Genomic DNA, 18,490 nt, shown 5'->3' with positions numbered 1-18,490 from the left:
TTTCTTTAATTCGTGGATCCCAGCCTCATCCAGACAGGACCTCTCTTCCACTTCCAGAGAAAAGGCCTAGAGCAGAGCCCCCAGAGCCAGTATCCACAGATGATTCCTCTGATGACTCAGAACATACAGACCCTCCTGAGGCTCCTTATTCCCCTTACGAAGACTCTGATGCTGAAGAGTCCATTCCCTCAGCCTCTCCACCTGAGGAATTTTCCTTTGGGGAAACCTTGCATGCTATTAGGGAACAATTTCAGTGGCAGGGCCAAGATTTCTCAGACTCCAGAAAAAGGCTTAGAACCTTTCTACATTTGCCACAGCATAGGCCTTTAGCTATACCTCCAGTACTTTCTGTTGTAGATGATGCATTTAATGATGCTTGCACTGCTCCTGATTCATTACCTCCGGCCCCTGCTAAGCCCGATAGGTTCTACAGGGTCCCGGACACTCATCACCATTTATACAAGGCTTGTTTTGCAGATCCAGAGACCATCTCCCAGGGCCCTAAAGCTGTAGCAACTGCATCTACTAAAAACCCCCTCCCCTCTGAAAGGGACTCCAGGTCCTTAGAGAGATGGGGTAAAAAAGTTTACCCCTCTGCTACTTTGTCAGCTAGGGCTTTGAACTGCCAATTTCATATGATTCAATATCAAGAGTTTATGCTAGACCAGTTAACTAAAAAGCTGTCCTCTGAAGAATCTTTAGATAAGAAATATGTTCAGGAAATGGTACATAACATACAGCAGGTTAGTAACCATTCTTTAAAATGTGTGAAACACAAGGCTCCCGAGTCAAAGAAAGAACTGCTCCCAATATAACCTTAACGCAAAAATTTTTATTTTCATATACCAACAGCGTTTTCGCTACTCTCAATAGGTAGCTTCATCAGAGGTAAAAAGAAAGCGCAAAAACGGCGCTTTTTAAATACTACGCCCACTTGCAAACAAGGCTATGCCTCCACATATTTTTTACATAAATCAATTACTACTTAGTGACCAGTTTAAAGTCAGTGTAATGGCAAGTGAGCACAGTATAAATACAGAAGGTCCCTTGTAGGCATTACATACAAGTCAAAGAAACAAGTGGACCTGTATAAAACATCAAAAACCACATGTAATAAATTTAAAACAATTGTTCAGTTCCAAATAAAAAATGAAATGTACATATTCCATTTATTATTAAATCCTTCTACTTTAAATTCAATTTAATTTAAATAAACTACATTCAAAATAAAAATAAAAATAAAAAGTTATGTGTCCACAAATAAAAGGCAAATGTAACATCCTAGTAAAAAAGCCTTTTAAATTCCTATAAACATAGAATTATAAGCAGTATGTAAAATGGCTTGTAACAAGCCGACAAGCACCATAATGTTTACCTAGACTATAACATTACTCTTAAAACTGGGCAAGAAATGCCCTGTTTCGTCTGGCTATCCCACAATAAAAACATTTTCTAAAGAACCCTTTGCCAAAAAAAGACATAAATGGAAATAAACTATGGCATCACCTCATATAAGACTTAAATTTTAGAAAGGGAGCTATATTGCAACTTTCGTTCAAGCCGGGTGCATTAAAAGCATCCAGCTTGAGCTGCCATAGTAGCTCTCGAATTTCCAATAAAACAGAAATGGGACCACCTCTAACAGAAGCTGGTAAATGGTCAATCCCCATGAACAGGAAGGCATGCTCAGGGTAGGAATAAATATGTTTGGCCAATGCATTTTCGCTCTTCTTATTCTTAATAGCATAGACATGCTGATAAATCCTATCTTTAAACCTTCTATCCGTCTTCCCGACGTAGAAGGCAGGACAGCATGAGCAAAATGCAATGTAAATGATCGACTTGGTGTCACATTTTATTCTATGGCCAATAAAGTGTTTCCTACCTGTTAGAAAAAATGTACTACCCGTTTTAATGTATGTACAAAAATTGCATGACCCACAAGCAAAAGACCCCTTTGTTCTAGTACAGAGGTCAGTAGATGGGCCGCCCTCTCCTAAAAACTGTTACAGGTTTTTCTCCCAATTTGTTAAGCAACGATGCATTACTGGAAATGAAAAACCAGTTCTTAAACAAAATGTTTTGAATAACGAGCGAATTCAAACTATATGTTGAGATGAAACTACATGGGAGCTCATTAAATGGAACAGCTGTTGGGGGTACTCCAGGATCACTAGAATTCAAGTTTACAGACAGTTCTACTCTTAACTCACGTCTAGTGGACGTGATAAGCATAGGGGAAAGGAGTGGTTTGTAAAAACCACTAGTTCTTTTGTTTGTCACTTCTACTGTCAGGTCATCCACCAAACGCTGCGGATAGCCGCGATTGGTGAATAGATCTCTCAAGTTCTCACACTCTAATATGAAGTCATCAACTTCACTGCACATACGCACAGCCCTCACAAGCTGACCTTTCACTATAGCTTTTTTGTGTTTCGAGGGGTGTGAACTAGTGTAATGGAGAAAGGAATTTACATAAGTCTCCTTTCTAAAGATTACAGATTTAAGTGAACCTATTGGTCTTACCCTAGATAGTTTAACATCCAGGTAATTCATCACTTCTGTGTCAAAATTATAAGTAAATCTCAAAAAGGCAGTTGTGGAATTCAAAAAGTTGACAAATAAATCTGCTAAACCAGAGTCACCCTTAAAAAGGATGAAGATGTCGCCCAAAAAGCGGGTGTAAAACACTAGTTTGTCCTTCCACTCAGTGTTAGTGAGAACGAACTTCCTTTCCCAATATGTCATGAATAAATTAGCCACGGCCGCTCCACAAGGGGAGCCCATGGCCACACCTTGCCTCTGAATGTATATATCTCTCTCAAACATGAAAAAGTTAGAGGACAGGATAATATCCAATATTTCAGTAATATTGTTAATTTCACTTTTAGGAGCCCCCAGCTCATTCAAGAGTAAGTCGATCCATTCTAGGGCTTCCTGATGTGGAATCGATGTGTACAAATCCACCACATCGATGGTCAGGAAGTTCGTATCCTCGTCCAATGTTATTTCATTCAGATTGGACAGAAAGGACCAGGAGTCTTTACATATACTAGGTATAAGGTCCACATACTTAGTGAGCAGTGAGTCAATGTATTTAGAACAGGGGTAGGTGATGGACGACCTGCCATCAATTAGAGCTCTCATTGGGGGATCCCCAAGGTTTTTATGAACCTTGGGTATCCCAAACATCACAGGAGTCCTAGCGTGCAGAATGTCGATGTACTTCAGAGTATCCTCATCTATTCTACCACTGATAAAAAGGTCCCTAAAGTAGCCCCTAATTCTGTTTGAACACATATTCATCTCATTAGTGGAAGAAGTGTCATAGGAATTAGAATCTAGGACCCTGTGCATTCTTTCAATGTAGTCTTTTTGCTCAAAGATGGCCAGGCCCCCACCCTTGTCTGGTTTAATAATTCTAACACCTGAAAAGCGCAAAACGTTCAGAGCAAACAGTTGCTCTTTTGAAATGTTAAACAAGTTAGTACAGGTACTACAAGACTTCACCATATGTCTAATATCCAGTTCACATGCGCTCTCAAACATTTTTAAAGTAACGTGTAGTGGTGGATTAAATACACTCGGGAGCTTCAGTTTAGAAACAGTGGGCCTTGTAGTGTCATTGAATAAAAGTTTCAAGTTCAACTTTCTAACGTAGCATTTAAGGTCAAGTAAGACCCTAGCAACATCACATTTCCTAGATGGAACAAAGGTATTACCCAAGGCTAAAAGCTCCACTAATTCAGGTTCCAAAAAGAGGGAAGAAAAGTTGTAAGTTGTAAAATCACCCCTTTTATTTAAAATAATCTTTGGCATACCATCATTTCCATCACTGGAATTGTAACTCAGTGGTTCCAATTCCTGTTCCCCCTCCGTTGTCTTGAGTTGTTCCTGTTCCCTAAAAAATCTTTATCCCCATTTTGGTTGTCATTAGAACCAGTGAAATAGCCTGGGGCAGATGTATCATTCTGACCACCGTTCTTATCCTGCCTATTTCTGTTCCTGTTACTTCTCCGGAGGGGTTGGTCGCCTCTGATACTGTTAGTATGCCCCACTGTGTTGCCTGACTCAACCATGTCCTCAACTTCTGTTTGATCCGGTGTGTCTTCCCTACAATTAGAATTCACTTGGCAACACAAATTAGGGAACGCTCTGTCCTTAGAATAAGCAAGTCTATCTCTATATAGTTTCTTAGACTTGTTTGACTTAAGTTTGACCATGTACGTATCAATACTTGAAAAGATACGAGCATGGTCAAACTCAAATTGTAGAAAAGCGCCATCAATTTTAACTTCTTCATCCAAAGCACAAACTTCCCTAGTTACATCTTCAATGCAAGAAGAGTAGTGCTTAACAAGCAGCTCCAACAACTGTAAACCCTGTATTTGGAACAATGCTTTCAAGTCAGTCAAAAATACATTACTGTTAATAAGGTTTGAGGGTACAAAATTATTTCTTAAACCCTTAGGAATAATGCCCTCATTTAGGCATTGCTTAAGATAAGCCACTTCAAGTTGCATTTTTCTTAATATAAGAGTTTTAGAGTCCAGAAGCTTTAATTTATCAGTTAAAGATGCTGCCAAGACATCAGAAGAAACTCTGTTCTGCACCGACGAGGCATCAATTAAAGGCTTAGTGAATAACAAAGTCACCTGTATTCTGTATCCATTCGGATATAGATCCTGCGCCAATAAGTGAATTTCCATGTCCGTTCGCAGCAGTTCGTGTATTGGACTGGGAGTTAGAAATCTCATTTGCAAAGGTATTAGTTCCAAGAGTGGCCGTTCTAACCGGTTGCGCCGCCGGTATAGACCCTTGTGTAACAGTAACAGCTCTGCTTGCAGCAGCACGGTTAGTAGAATCATCCACATTAAAACAAGCGTGCTGAAAGGGAGCCCTCTAGAACGGAAAAACGGTCGTTCAGTGCTTCAAGCTTTTGCGTAAGCGCTAGAAGCAAGTTAGGTACATCAATCGCATCCGGGTTAGATGAACCAAAAATCACAGGGCTAGCAGGACTCTCCATAGACACGGACTCCACTGAAGCAACACACCAAACTTAAAGAACACCACAAACCAGCGAAACACAAGGCTCCCGAGTCAAAGAAAGAACTGCTCCCAATATAACCTTAACGCAAAAATTTTTATTTTCATATACCAACAGCGTTTTCGCTACTCTCAATAGGTAGCTTCATCAGAGGTAAAAGGAAAGCGCAAAAACGGCGCTTTTTAAATACTACGCCCACTTGCAAACAAGGCTATGCCTCCACATATTTTTTACATAAATCAATTACTACTTAGTGACCAGTTTAAAGTCAGTGTAATGGCAAGTGAGCACAGTATAAATACAGAAGGTCCCTTGTAGGCATTAAAATGTGGCTATGATGCACTGGAGGCTTCCTTTAGATCAGCCATGACTGGCACAGCTATCAGGAGACATGCATGGTTGAAAGAGCAGGCATTACCAGACCATGTCAAATCAAAGCTTTTAGATGCACCCATGGACAAAGTCAATTTATTTGGTTCCCCTGCACAGCAGGTACTAAAAAAGATGGAAGAGAAGGCGAAATCTGTACAAACAGTGAAAGATTTCTTACAGGTTCAACCTCCAAGGTTTAGCAGGAACTGGCCCTCCAAGAATTGGTCCTTTCCGGACTCCTCTAAGACACAGAGAGGCAGGAATAGGCGGTCAAGAGGCAGAAACCAATCCAGGGGTGCCTACAGGGGACGCCATTGGCGAGGTAACAACCAGCGAGGCACAGACGCAGCCACCACCACTACAACAACACAATCACAGTGACTTGGCTGTGGCACCGCCTACCAGGGAGCAACTGGAAGCACCCTTAGGCGGAAAGCTAACCTTATTTTCAAAGAACTGGCATTGCATCACAAGGGAAAAATGGATTTTGCAAACTATAGACCAAGGTTACAGGTTCCATTTCCATACTCTACCAGGAAAGAGAGGAATGCCAAACCTACCACCTACTCAAAGGGCAGAAGCTCTAAAGCAAATATCTCAATTATTAAGAATGAGAGCTGTGGAAAAGGTACCATCTATGGAACAAGGAAAGGGATTTTACTCCAGACTCTTCCTGGTTCCAAGAAAAGAGAGCAAATGGAGGCCTATTCTCGACCTGTCCGCTTTAAACACATTCCTCATAGTTCCAAAATTCAAAATGCTGACCCTACAGCAGCTTCTTCCCATGCTGGGCAAGGAGTCTTGGCTGGTAACTCTAGATCTCAAGGAGGCATACCTGCACGTCCCCATACGACCAAATTGCAGAAGATACCTCAGATTTCTTGCAGGATCAGAGCATTATCAATTCTCAGCATTGCCCTTTGGCTTATCTACTGCGCCCAGAGTGTTCACGAAATGCCTGGCATCCGTAATTGCTTATTGCAGACTTCAGGGAATCCAAATTTACCCCTACCTGGACGACTGCCTGATACAAGCGGACAACAAAAGCAAGCTAACACAAGACTTACAAAGAGTCATTTACCTGCTGCAAGCCCTGGGATATACAGTCAATATAAAAAAGTCAAGGCTGATTCCATCCCAAAGAATAACCTTTCTGGGTGCAGAGCTGGACACATCAAAACAAATGGCATTCCTAACTGCAGAAAAGAAAGAGCAACTACCTCTCTACTTCTTGGCATTAACAAAGCAGAACCATCTAACTGCAAGAAAAGTACTGCAAGCCCTAGGCTTCATGGCATCCTGCATAATTCTGGTCCCTCATGCCAGACTGCATATGAGAAAGCTACAGTGGTACCTAAAGAATTTGTGGTCTCAACACAAGCACAGCCTAGAAACCAAAATTCCAATAATCCCATGCCTGAAGCAAGACTTCCTATGGTGGGCTCAGGCCTGTCAATCAAACACAGGATTGCCCTTCTGCAACAGTCAACCAAGCCAAACCATCACGACAGATGCCTCAGACCTCGGTTGGGGCACACATGCTGGACAAGTGCATACAAGGCTTATGGACTCAAGACCAGCTACTCCTGCACATAAATCTAAAGGAAATGCTGGCAGTAAAATTGGCAATCCAGTCATTCAGACCATTTCTCCAAGAAGGTCAGTTGATGATAAGGACAGACAACACCACAGTTATGTGGTACATCAACAAACAGGGAGGCACACATTCATATCCTCTATGCCGGCTGGCACTGGACCTATGGGATGTGGCTCTGAGCTACAACATTCAGTTACAAGCAATTTTTGTACCGGAAAAGAAAACATTCTAGCAGACATATTAAGCAGAACTACCACGGATGCCCACGAATGGATGCTGCATCCGGACATCTTCAAAGCCATCACAAGAGAATGGGGATTACCACAAATAGACTTATTTGCATCCCCACTCAATCACCAGCTAAAGAAATTCTGCACAAGGACGTACCACCCACTTGCTTGGAAGGTGGACTCCCTGTCTTTCAGTTGGAAAAACCTGACAGCATACGCATTCCCACCACTTCCTTTGATGCACAAGGTGCTTTTGAAGATCAAAGAGGAACGTCCAAGGATCATTCTGATGGCTCCAGACTGGCCAAGGCAACATTGGTACCCATTGTTGAGGAGCATGTCTCGGGAACAAATATGGGCACTACCCCTGATCCCATTGCTGTTAACACAGAACAACTTCAACATCCTGCATCCAAACCTGAAAACTCTGCAGCTAACTGCCTGGAACATTACATAAGAACAATTAACCCAAAATTATCCCAAAGGGTTAAAGACATAATCCTTGAGGCTCGTAGACCTTCAACAAGAAAGAATTATGCAGCAAAATGGAAAAGATATCTCATTTGGAGTACTGCAAAGGGAGAAGATGTGGCACTGGTAAACATAGCCAACATCCTGGAGTACTTGGCAGAGCTCTTCCATACAGGCCTGTCCTATTCTTCCATCAAGATACATGCATCAGCTATTTCAGCAGAATACAGCTTGGATCCTCCTGTCTTCTCACATCCTCTGCTCAGGCAGTTTCTGAGAGGAATTAAAAATGTAAAACCTCCCAGGAAACCACCATTGCCAGCATGGGACTTGAACTTTGTGCTAGAAAAATTGACACTTCCCCTTTCGAACCAGCAGCAACAGCAGAATTACAATACTTATCCTGAAGACTGCTTTCCTGCTGGCAATCACCTCAGCAAGAAGGGTCTCTGAACTACAGGCATTAATGGCAGTGCAACCCTTCCTGATCTTCCATCAAGATAGTGTCCATGAGAACAAATCCTACATTTATGCCTAAGGTGGTATCCAGAGTGTCTTTAAATCAGGCTATCCACCTACCTACATTCTCCCCCAACCCACAGAACAGGGGAGAAAGACTGTTGCATACCTTGGATGTACATAGACAATTACGCTACTACCTGGACAGGACCAAGTCCAATAGAAAAACTGACCGGCTTCTGGTAGCATATGCAACAGGAAAGGAAGGAAAACCAATTTCAAAACAGACAATCTCCAAATGGATAGGAAATTGCATTAGATTTTGTTACTCCTACCATGGAAAGAAAACTCCAGAGAACATCAGGCCTCACTCCACAAGGGCTACAGCCACTACCACAGCTTTCTTACGAGGAGTGGCTACCAAGGACATTATAGAGGCTGCTACTTGGACCTCCGTGCATACATTTGCCAAGCATTACAATTTACCTTTATACTCTAGATCCCGAGCAGGTTTTGCCACTGCTGTTTTGCAAGGGATCCTAACTACACCATAATCTCTCCTTTTTCCTCCTCCCCTAGTTTAGCTATGGTATTCTACCCATTTGTAAGGACTGCAGATGCATCCTTGAAGGACATAGTACAGTTTTGTACCTACCATAAATGTAGATGTCCGATAGGAATGCATCTGCAGTCAGGATTACCCACCCACCTTCCCCTCTGTGGTAATCCTAGGGTATTTGCCATCCTTCTGCTAGCTTGGGGGGTTCTATTATGGTGTATTTGTTTGTATATATGTACATACATGCTTATTTTATGTGTTTGCTCTCTACTATTTGGAAACATTGGCATTTATCCAAATTTAGCCATCCAAGAGGGCACCTGGCATCTGGGGCAAGAAACACTGAGGAAAATGGCGTCGGCTGATGCCTTTATACCCGAAGAACTGCAGCTATGACGTCGGGTGAAGCGCGACACCAGCCGAAGCCAGACCCAGACTTTGGAATCCGGCCGACCAAAGGGCTGCCTGACGACAGGACTACCCATTTGTAAGGACTGCAGATGCATTCCTATCGGACATCTACATTTATGGTAGGTACAAAACTGTACTTTTCATCTCTCATGGACATGAGGGCCATTCAACCAGTGCCACAACAAGAGCAGGGACAAGGATTCTACTCAAGACTTTTCTTAGTACCAAGAAAGGACAAAGCATGGAGACCAGTTCTGGACCTGTCTATTCTAAATACTTTTCTGGACGTTCCAAAATTCAAAATGTTGACTCTGCAACAACTTTTGCCCATGCTGTACAAGAAGGCTTGGCTTGTAACTTTGGACCTCAAAGAAGCATACCTGCATGTCCCAATCAGACAATCTTGCAGAAGATACCTCAGATTCATAGCTGGCGCAATGCACTACCAATTCTCTGCAGTGCCCTTTGGCGTATCTACTGCGCCCAGGGTCTTCAGAAAATGCCTGGCACCAGTAATTGCATTTTGCAGACAAAGAGGAATTCAAATATATCCCTACTTGGACGACTGCCTTATTCAAGCAGAAACCAAAGACATTCTACTAAAGCATCTGGCATTTGTAAAAAGATTACAAATTTGCCTAGGGTACACAGTAAACGTAAAGAAATCAAAACTAGTACCCTCTCAAGAGATAAAATTCCTGGGTGCAAGCTTAAATACAACTGCCCAGATGGCTTATCTCATGCCAGACAAACAAAGGCAACTGACTTCTTACTTCAAAAGCATGGCAACAAAGACTCCATTATCTGCAAGAAAAATTCTGCAGGCTCTGGGCTACATGGCCTCCTGCATTCTGCTAATTCCATATGCAAGACTGCATATGAGGAAACTACAATGGTATCTAAAAAGTGTTTGGACTCAACATTGCCACAGCCTGGAATCATTAATTTCACTCATTCCCTGCCTGCAACAGGAGTTTTGATGGTGGGCACAGGCCTGTCACCACAAGGGACAGCCATTCACTTTACCCACAGCCAGGCAAACAGTGACAACAGATGCGTCAGATTATGCCTGGGGGGCCCACATGGCAGGAAAATGTTTTCAGGGCACATGGCCCCCAAGCCAAAGGCATCTTCACATCAATCAAAAAGAGATGCTAGCTGTACAAAATGCCCTGACAGCCTTCAAGGACCTACTTCATCCAGGACAACTGCTGATTAAGACGGACAACACCACAGTTATGTGGTACATAAACAAGCAGGGGGGCACACATTCCTACCCCCTCTGCAGACAAGCCATGATTTTGTGGAACACAGCATTGACCTACCAAGTACACCTGCAAGCACAATTCCTGCCAGGAAAAACAAATGATCTGGCAGACGAACTAAGCAGAAACCTCATGGATCCTCATGAGTGGAAATTAGATCCACAAATCTTCAGCATGATAACAAGGAAATGGAGATGCCCAGACATAGATCTTTTTGCCTCCCCTCACAACTACCAACTTCAGAGATTCTGCACAAGGACTTATCACAAACAAGCTTGGAAAGTGGATGCCTTGTCATTCAGCTGGAACAACCTTACAGTATATGCCTTTCCTCCACTGCCTCTCCTCCCCAAGGTACTCCTAAAGGTCAGACAAGAAAAGCCACAAATGATACTAATTGCCCCAGATTGGCCACGCCAACACTGGCACCCAATCCTAAGCAGCTTGTCCCAAGGCCTAGCCTGGACATTGCCTCAAATTCCTCATTTACTGACCCAACAAAACAATCCGATCCTGCACAGCCAACTCAGAACCCTAAATCTGGCTGCATGGCGGATAGTGTAACCATTCAGAATACACCTCTCTCTAAAGTGGTTATGGATGTTATTTTGGAGGCCAGGAGGCCCAGCACCAGAAACTCTTATGCAGAAAAATGGAAGAGATTCTGTGCTTGGAACCAGGCACAAGGAATTGACACGCTTGTCCCAAATATGCCTCAGATTTTACAATATCTAACTGAGATGCTGGACAAAGGCCTGTCCTTCTCATCAATTAAGATCCATGCCTCTTCCATTTCAGCTCATTACAATGTAGACCCACCTATTTTTTCACACCCATTGCTTAGGCAGTTCCTCAGGGGGGAAAAAAATATAAGACCTCCAAGGAGAGCACCAATACCTGCATGGGACCTCAATTTTGTCTTGGAAAAACTCACTCAGCCTCCTTTCGAGCCAGCCAATACAGCTGAGATAAAATACATATCATGGAAAACAGCTCTGCTCCTAGCAATAACTTCAGCAAGAAAAGTTTCAGAGTTACAGGCATTAATGGCTTTGGAACCTTTTATTATCTTCCATCAGGACAGGGTTTCTCTAAGGACAAATCCAACATTTATGCCTAAGGTGGTGTCCAGTGTGGCTCTTAACCAAACCATTCATTTGCCTACTTTTTTCCCAAACCCACATAATAAAGGGGAGGGACTTCTGCATTCTTTTGACATACACAGACAGCTATGCTTCTACTTGGACAAAACTAAAGCTTTCAGAAAGACTGAGCAACTTTTAGTGGCATATGCTGCAGGATCATAAGGAAAGGCTATCTCTAAGCAGACTATTTCAAAATGGATAGGACACTGCATTCATTTCTGCTATTCACAACATGGCAAGTCAGTGCCTAAGGGCATTAGACCACATTCTACCAGGGCAGCAGCCACCTCAGAGGAGTACCAACCAAGGATATTTTGGAGGCTGCAACTTGGACTTAAGTGCATACTTTTACTAAGCGCTATCACTTACCTCTCTACTCTAAATCCAGAGCAGGCTTTGCCTCTGCAGGGCCTTATAGCCACTCCTAACTCTGTTTAGGCCCATCCACCCAACCTTAGCTTTGGGATTCAACCCAAGTGTATTGACTGCAAGTGTGAAACATGGTGAACATAGTACAGTTGTGTACCTACCATAAATGTAGATGTTCGAGTGTATTCACTGTTGCAGTCCAGGTTACCCACCAACCATCCCCCTCATTTTGCTGGGACTTATCTGTACTTCTCTCTCCTATACAACCTATGTGGTGTATTTGCTTGTAGATGAAGGTATTGTTTATTTTAGTGCATGCTTTTATTAGCAATGTTTTTTAGCCTACCCTTATGAGGCACCTGCCATCTGGGGCAAGAAAAACTGAAGAAAATGGCGTCAGCTGCATCTTTTATACCCCTGGCGCACTGACGTCAGGGAAGAGGCGACAGCAACCGACGCCGGACCAGGACTTTGAAATTCAGGCTGACTGTGGGTAGCCTGCCAGCAGGATAACCCAAGTGTAATGACTGCAACAGTGAATACACTCAAACATCTACATTTATGGTAGGTACACAACTGTACTTTTTCTGGTGTCCTTGGATCTGAGGGATGCATATTTTCATATTCCTATTCATCCCCTTTTCAGGAAGCTTTTACATTTCTCTGTTTTTTTCTTCTCATTTTCAGTTCTCTGCTTTGCCCTTTGGCCTCTCTACTGCCCCAAGGGTATTCACAAAAATGCCTAGCTACTGTGATTGTTGAGGCATTCAGATTTTTCCTTATCTAGATGACATGTTGCTTCAGGCACCTTCTATCAGTTTCCTGATACGGGATCTGGAGTTCACCATTTCTCGTTTAAAGTCTGGGGCACCGTATCAACTTCCTGTTCCAACTGCCTCTCAAGATCATGTGTATCTGGGTTGCAGGATTCAGACAGTGCCAATGCTTGCCTCTCTTCCACCTCCAGAAGTTCTGTCCTTGACAGCTTTCTTTCATTCTCTTTCCCTGCATGATATTCCAGCCAGAGTGTTTCTTATTTATTTATTTTACATTTCTTGATTGTGAAAATCCGACTGGATGCATGTCCATTTTCAGTGGAGGCCCAGGGAGAAAAGCTCCACAGTAAAATTCATACAGTTATTACAAGGAATACTTAGGTGGTAAAATGCATAGAAAGTAACAAACTTAACATAAACAAGTAATTTAACATTGACACGTAACATAAGATTCATGCTTAGTTCAGGTTAACATATCAGGTACGATATTGACATAGATCAGGTGAAAGCAATGTTTGATACAAGTTTAACATTATTGGATATGGATAAGGTACATGCAAGTATTCAGTTTAAGGTTTAGATATTCCCTACTGGTGAGGTATAGTGGAGTAGGGTAGGGAAGGAGTTGGCCAGGTAGGTAGGTGGAGGGGAAACAATAGTACTGGGTAGATGATAGTAGGGGTAAGTAATATGGGAGAAATGGAGAAGGTTGAAAGGATGATAAGATAGTTATGAAAGGCAGTAAGATGAGGTATTGGTTTAAGTAGTTGATGTAGTGGTATAGTGTGAGTGAGGTAGTTAGTGGATATCTAATTTAGTAATTTGGCAGTGGTATGAGTGATATAGTATATGGGGTGCAATAATGGATGGAGTAGGAGGAAGGTAACCCTTCTTCTAGCCCTGGGATTCATGGTGTCCTCTATTCCAGTGCTCCCACTTGCCAGCCCTGTACATGTCGAAGCTTCAGTGGTACCTCAAATCAGTCTGGCTTCAGCTTTGCCACACTCTGGATTTCAGAGTGCCTCCCCTTCCTTGTCTGAAGCGGAAGCAACTTTCCCTCAACCCAAGCCTACCTTTTCACCCTCTGTTTTTTTTAAGAATTCTTCACCAGTGCTTCAGACATGGAGGTGGGGGCTTCCTGTGGACACCTGAAAGTTCAACATCTTTGGCCTCCCCCTTTAGAAGTTAGACCATATCAACATCAAAGAGATGAGAGCCCTGATTGTGGCCCTTTAAGCCTTTCACCCCATGCTCTCTCTAGGCCCTTTGAAGATTTACACTGAAAAGACTACAGTGATTTGGTATGTCAACAAGCAGGGGTCACAAAGTCTTACCTTCTCTGCAGACTGGTTCTTCAGGCGTGGGATCTCGCTCTCAGTTATCAGTTAACTCTTCATGCAGTGTATATTTCTTCAGACCACAGTCTAGTAGCAGACACTGTGAGCAAGTCCAAAACCACAGGGACAGAAATGTATCCTGCATAGTGATGTGTTTCTGGACACAAGTCCATCGGTGGGGTATTCCTCAGGTAGAATTTTTTTTGCCTTCCCACTGAACAGGCAGCTCTTTCTTTTCTGTTTCAGAGTGTTATGCCATCTCACTTGGAAGATGAATGCCCTTTCTTTTCCTTGGAAGAGGATGTTTTGTATGCCTTGCCTCCCCTACCGTTATTTCCAAGAATCCTGCAGAAGTTCCAGCTGGACTCCCCAAAAATCTTGCTAATGACTCTCTTTTGGCCAAGACAGCACAAGTTCCCCCTCTTAATGTATTTGTCCAGGAGAAATCACCATGTTACCTTACTGGTTGGACCTTCTCATACAGGGCAAGGGGTCACTCGTCTATCCTCACTGTCCATTCTTCAGCTGACACTGTAGGTGATAGGGTTTTGATCCCTTTTAGGCATCTCTTTTCTGAGGACACACTCAGGGTTGTACAGAAGGCAAGAAAACTGGCAACCAGAAAGTCTTCTATGTCCATATAGAAGAGACTTTATGCCTGGTGCCATGCTGATAACCAGGATCCTTTTTCAGTGGTGGTCCCTTAGGTTCTCTCCTGTTTGTGTGATTTGCTCCAGTCTGGCTTGACCTATTCTTCTGTAAAGGCCCATTTTTGCCTGTCTGCTCATGAATCCTCCCTTGAGGCCAAACAGTTTCTTAAAGGCATTCTGGATCTTAGATCCCCCAAGGGAGCTTATTCCTCCTCCCTTGGACCTTAATTTTGTTTTAGAAAAATTGACCCAGGCTCCTTTTGAGCTTCCAGGTTCAGCTTCTGTGCAGCATTGTACCTGGAAGATCATCTTATTGCTCACCGTTACTTCTATTTCTGCTCAGAGGGTTTATGCACGTCAGGCCTTTATGGCCATTCTTTCTTTTTTTGGCATTTCACAAGTACAGGAGTTTGCATTGTACTAATCATTTTTTTATGCCCAAGGCGGTTAATGAGTTGTCTTTAAATCAGGCAGTAAAATTCCCATCCTTTTATCCTTCTTCTCAGTCTGCTAGTGAGAGGGTCCTATGTACCTTTGATTTGCCCAGACAGCTCAGGTATTATTTGGAGAAAATTAAGACCATTTGTAAGTCTGACCAGCTTTTTGTTTCTTTTCATCCCAGAACATTGAGTTTGGCGGTTTCTAAGCAAGCCATCTCCTCATGGATAACTGAGGCCATTTCCTTTTGTTATTTTCTTTGCAAATGTTTGGTCTACTTTCATTAGAGCTCACTCCATTAGGGTTGTTGCCTCTTCTGGTGCTTTCTTCAAGAGGTTGGACACCAGTTACTTCCTTGATGCTGCTACTTGGTCTTCAATCCATACCTTTCCTAAACATTATAAATTGGACGTGGTTTCTAGGGCCAGAGCAGGTTTTGCAGGTTTAGAGCCATTCTGCATGGGTTTGTTGAGTGCTCTTCCCAACTTTCCACTCGTCGTCTTGAGCATTTGTACTCTCCCTACAGTGAAGAATATTGCAACAGTGATAGAGAAGGACATAGTAGAGTTATATAAAATTGTACCCTAACAGTAGACGTCCTTCCCTTCACTGTTGCAGTATTCGCTTCTGCTCTCCTTCCCCCTTTTGTTTTTCTTTTAGGCTTTGTTTTGGTTTCTTTCCTGGTAGAGATTCTCCATTTTCCATGTGTATTTCTCCTTCTGGATGTGCGCTGCTTGTTTTGCCCTACGGAGGCTATTTTCTACTGAGGCAGTTTAGGTCTGGGTAACTGCATCCATATGACACCTTTATGTTCTACGTCCTGAGTAGGGAGCATACATGTGCTGTATGGCACATAGAATATCTAAAGGCTGTGGTATACTGCCAGACAATGTGCTGTTTTTGGCAGGAGAGATCCCTATGGTGAAGAATACAGCAACTTTGAAGAGAAGGACATCTACTGTTTTGGTAAGATTTTACATAACTGTAGTTTCTCTGGACATTCACAAGTAACTAAGATTTTGCCTAGACTAAACTAAATCCATCAGAAAGACTGACCAGCTGTTTGCATAATTTGAGCCCTAAGTTGAGCCAGCCAGTCTCCAGACAAACTGTTGCAGCTTGGATTTCTAAGGCTATTTCTTTCTGCTTCTCACACTGTGGTAACATTTTGCCTTCCTGCCCTAAAGCACATTCTATTAGGGCAGTGGCTCTCTCAGGGGCATATCATGAAGGCATAAACTCCAGGTCCGTCTTAGAGGCTGCCACTTCTTTTTCTGTACACACCTCTACCCATCATTACAACACTGATGCTATCTCCAGGTCTAGGGCAGCCATTGCTAGGTCAGTCCTGTCTGGACTTCTGTGCAACTCTTCTGCTCTGTAGCCAACCATTCTTACTTCCTCCTTCAGCTCTGGGAATTGCCCATATGTCAGGAATACTGCAATAGTGATTTCAGTCAGGTCATAGTACAGTGGTGTAAGAACTTGCCATAATAGTAGATGTCCTACTGATCACTGTTGCAGTATTCCATACCCTCTCCTGTACTAACTTCAGACTTTCTTTACCTCTGCTCTGTTACATGGGAATGGGGGAGTTTTCTTACCTATTTAAGCTACACTCCTCCTAGCTGACCAGTCTCCTCTCTCAGTAATATTCATGCCACTGGCTTGGAGATAGTCTAAGGATCGATGCTCATACATCTGTCCAAATACCCCAACAAATATGATCTGAGGTTACGTATCGGATGCATGACCTACGTAATGTAAAGATTTGGTACACTGGTTAGGCTGAATGTCAGTGGTGACAACCCATATGTCAGGAATACTGCAACGGTGATCAGTAGGACATCTACTGTTATGGTTAATTCTTGCACAACTGTACTTTAAAGATACTGTTATCACTTCACAACTTGTTACTGACTCCTCCCTTTCAGTTTTTTTTTTGGTAACTCTAGTTAAAAAGAATACTTATCATTTTGTTATAGCCTCAGATTTCACACAGTTTTAAGTATTCTGTATCTGAATTTTCAGTTCTCTGCATTACCCTTTGGATTATCCATTGCCCTGAGGGTGTTCACAACGCGTCTAGCTCCAGTGACAGCCTATTGCAGACTGCAAGGTATTCACATTTTCCTTATTTAGACGAATTGGTTATCTTTGCAGAGCCTTTTTTAAAGTCTCAGGAATCTCTCATTTGGGTATGAGATTTCTTTCATGGACTATCTTTTCAGGAGGACATTCAAAAGTTTTTATTTGGCTCCTCACAGCAATGTCTTTTTCTGCTGTCTACTAGATGCTTAATTTCAAAGAGCATTTCTTCCAATGGAAAAAAATAGTTCTAAGTAGGTTAATAGATGGCTAGTAGGCCAATGACCACAAAGACCCTTTTAAGCCTAGCCATGCATCCCAAATTGACAAGTTCTGGTACACTTGATAAGTGCAAGCAGGGACTTGAGAGATGAAACATTTACAAGCAAGAACCTGGGAGATGGAACCATTTACAGCCTGCCTATGTCCATTAGAGATGTAGGTGCCATGTAAAAATCCTGTAGAGTCAGAATGTGCTATTCCAGACTGCCACAGCTAACCTTCACAGAAGGTATGATCTGGAGTCCCCCCTTTTGTTTATGTAGCACATCACTATGATGTTGTCTGTAATGACTTGTAATGGTCCTGCTCATTTTTTTTTTTTTTTTTTTTTAGTTTTTCCATTCAGCTCAAGACTTCACCAAGAACATTTCTCAGGATGCTAGGCTTCATGGCATTCATTTCTTGTGATTCCTTTAGCTAGACCTTGTATGTGAAAGCATCAGTTGTACCTAAAATCTGTATGGTTTAACATCCACATTCGCTGACATTCTAGATTCTAGTTTTGGTAGTTTTAAGAATGGAACTGCTTTGGTGGTGAGACCAATTTTTATCTGAATCTGGGTCTCCCACTTTCCCTTCCAACTCCAGCACAGTCTGTAATTATGGACTCTTAAGACTTTGCTTGGGGAGCAGTGGCTCTTGGAGTAGAAATGCTGGGTCTTTGAAACAGAAAAGACAGACCAAAACAAACAAGAGATGTTGGCAGTCATAAATTCTGTTAACTTTCTCAATCATCTTTGGTCCCTGTAACCATTACAGACGACACCATAGTGATGTTACATAAACAAAAGGGGGGGGGTGCAGATCTTGCCTTCTGTGAAGATTAGCCATGATAATCTAGAATATGACCGTTGGGCACAATCTCACTCTACAGGATTTTTACATCCCGTTAGAGCAAAACATTTTAGCAGACAAGCTGAACAGGATCAGGACAAACCCTCACAAATGGAAATTGAATCAGGGAATTGTCCAGGAATTGATTCACCTGTGAGGG

This window comes from Protopterus annectens, chromosome 13.part0, assembly GCF_019279795.1.
Source record: "Protopterus annectens isolate FY-2018-M chromosome 13.part0, PAN1.0, whole genome shotgun sequence".
NCBI classification, from domain to species: domain Eukaryota; kingdom Metazoa; phylum Chordata; order Ceratodontiformes; family Protopteridae; genus Protopterus; species Protopterus annectens.
The sequence above is the reverse complement of the archived record's forward strand: the minus strand, read 5'-3'. Positions refer to the sequence as shown.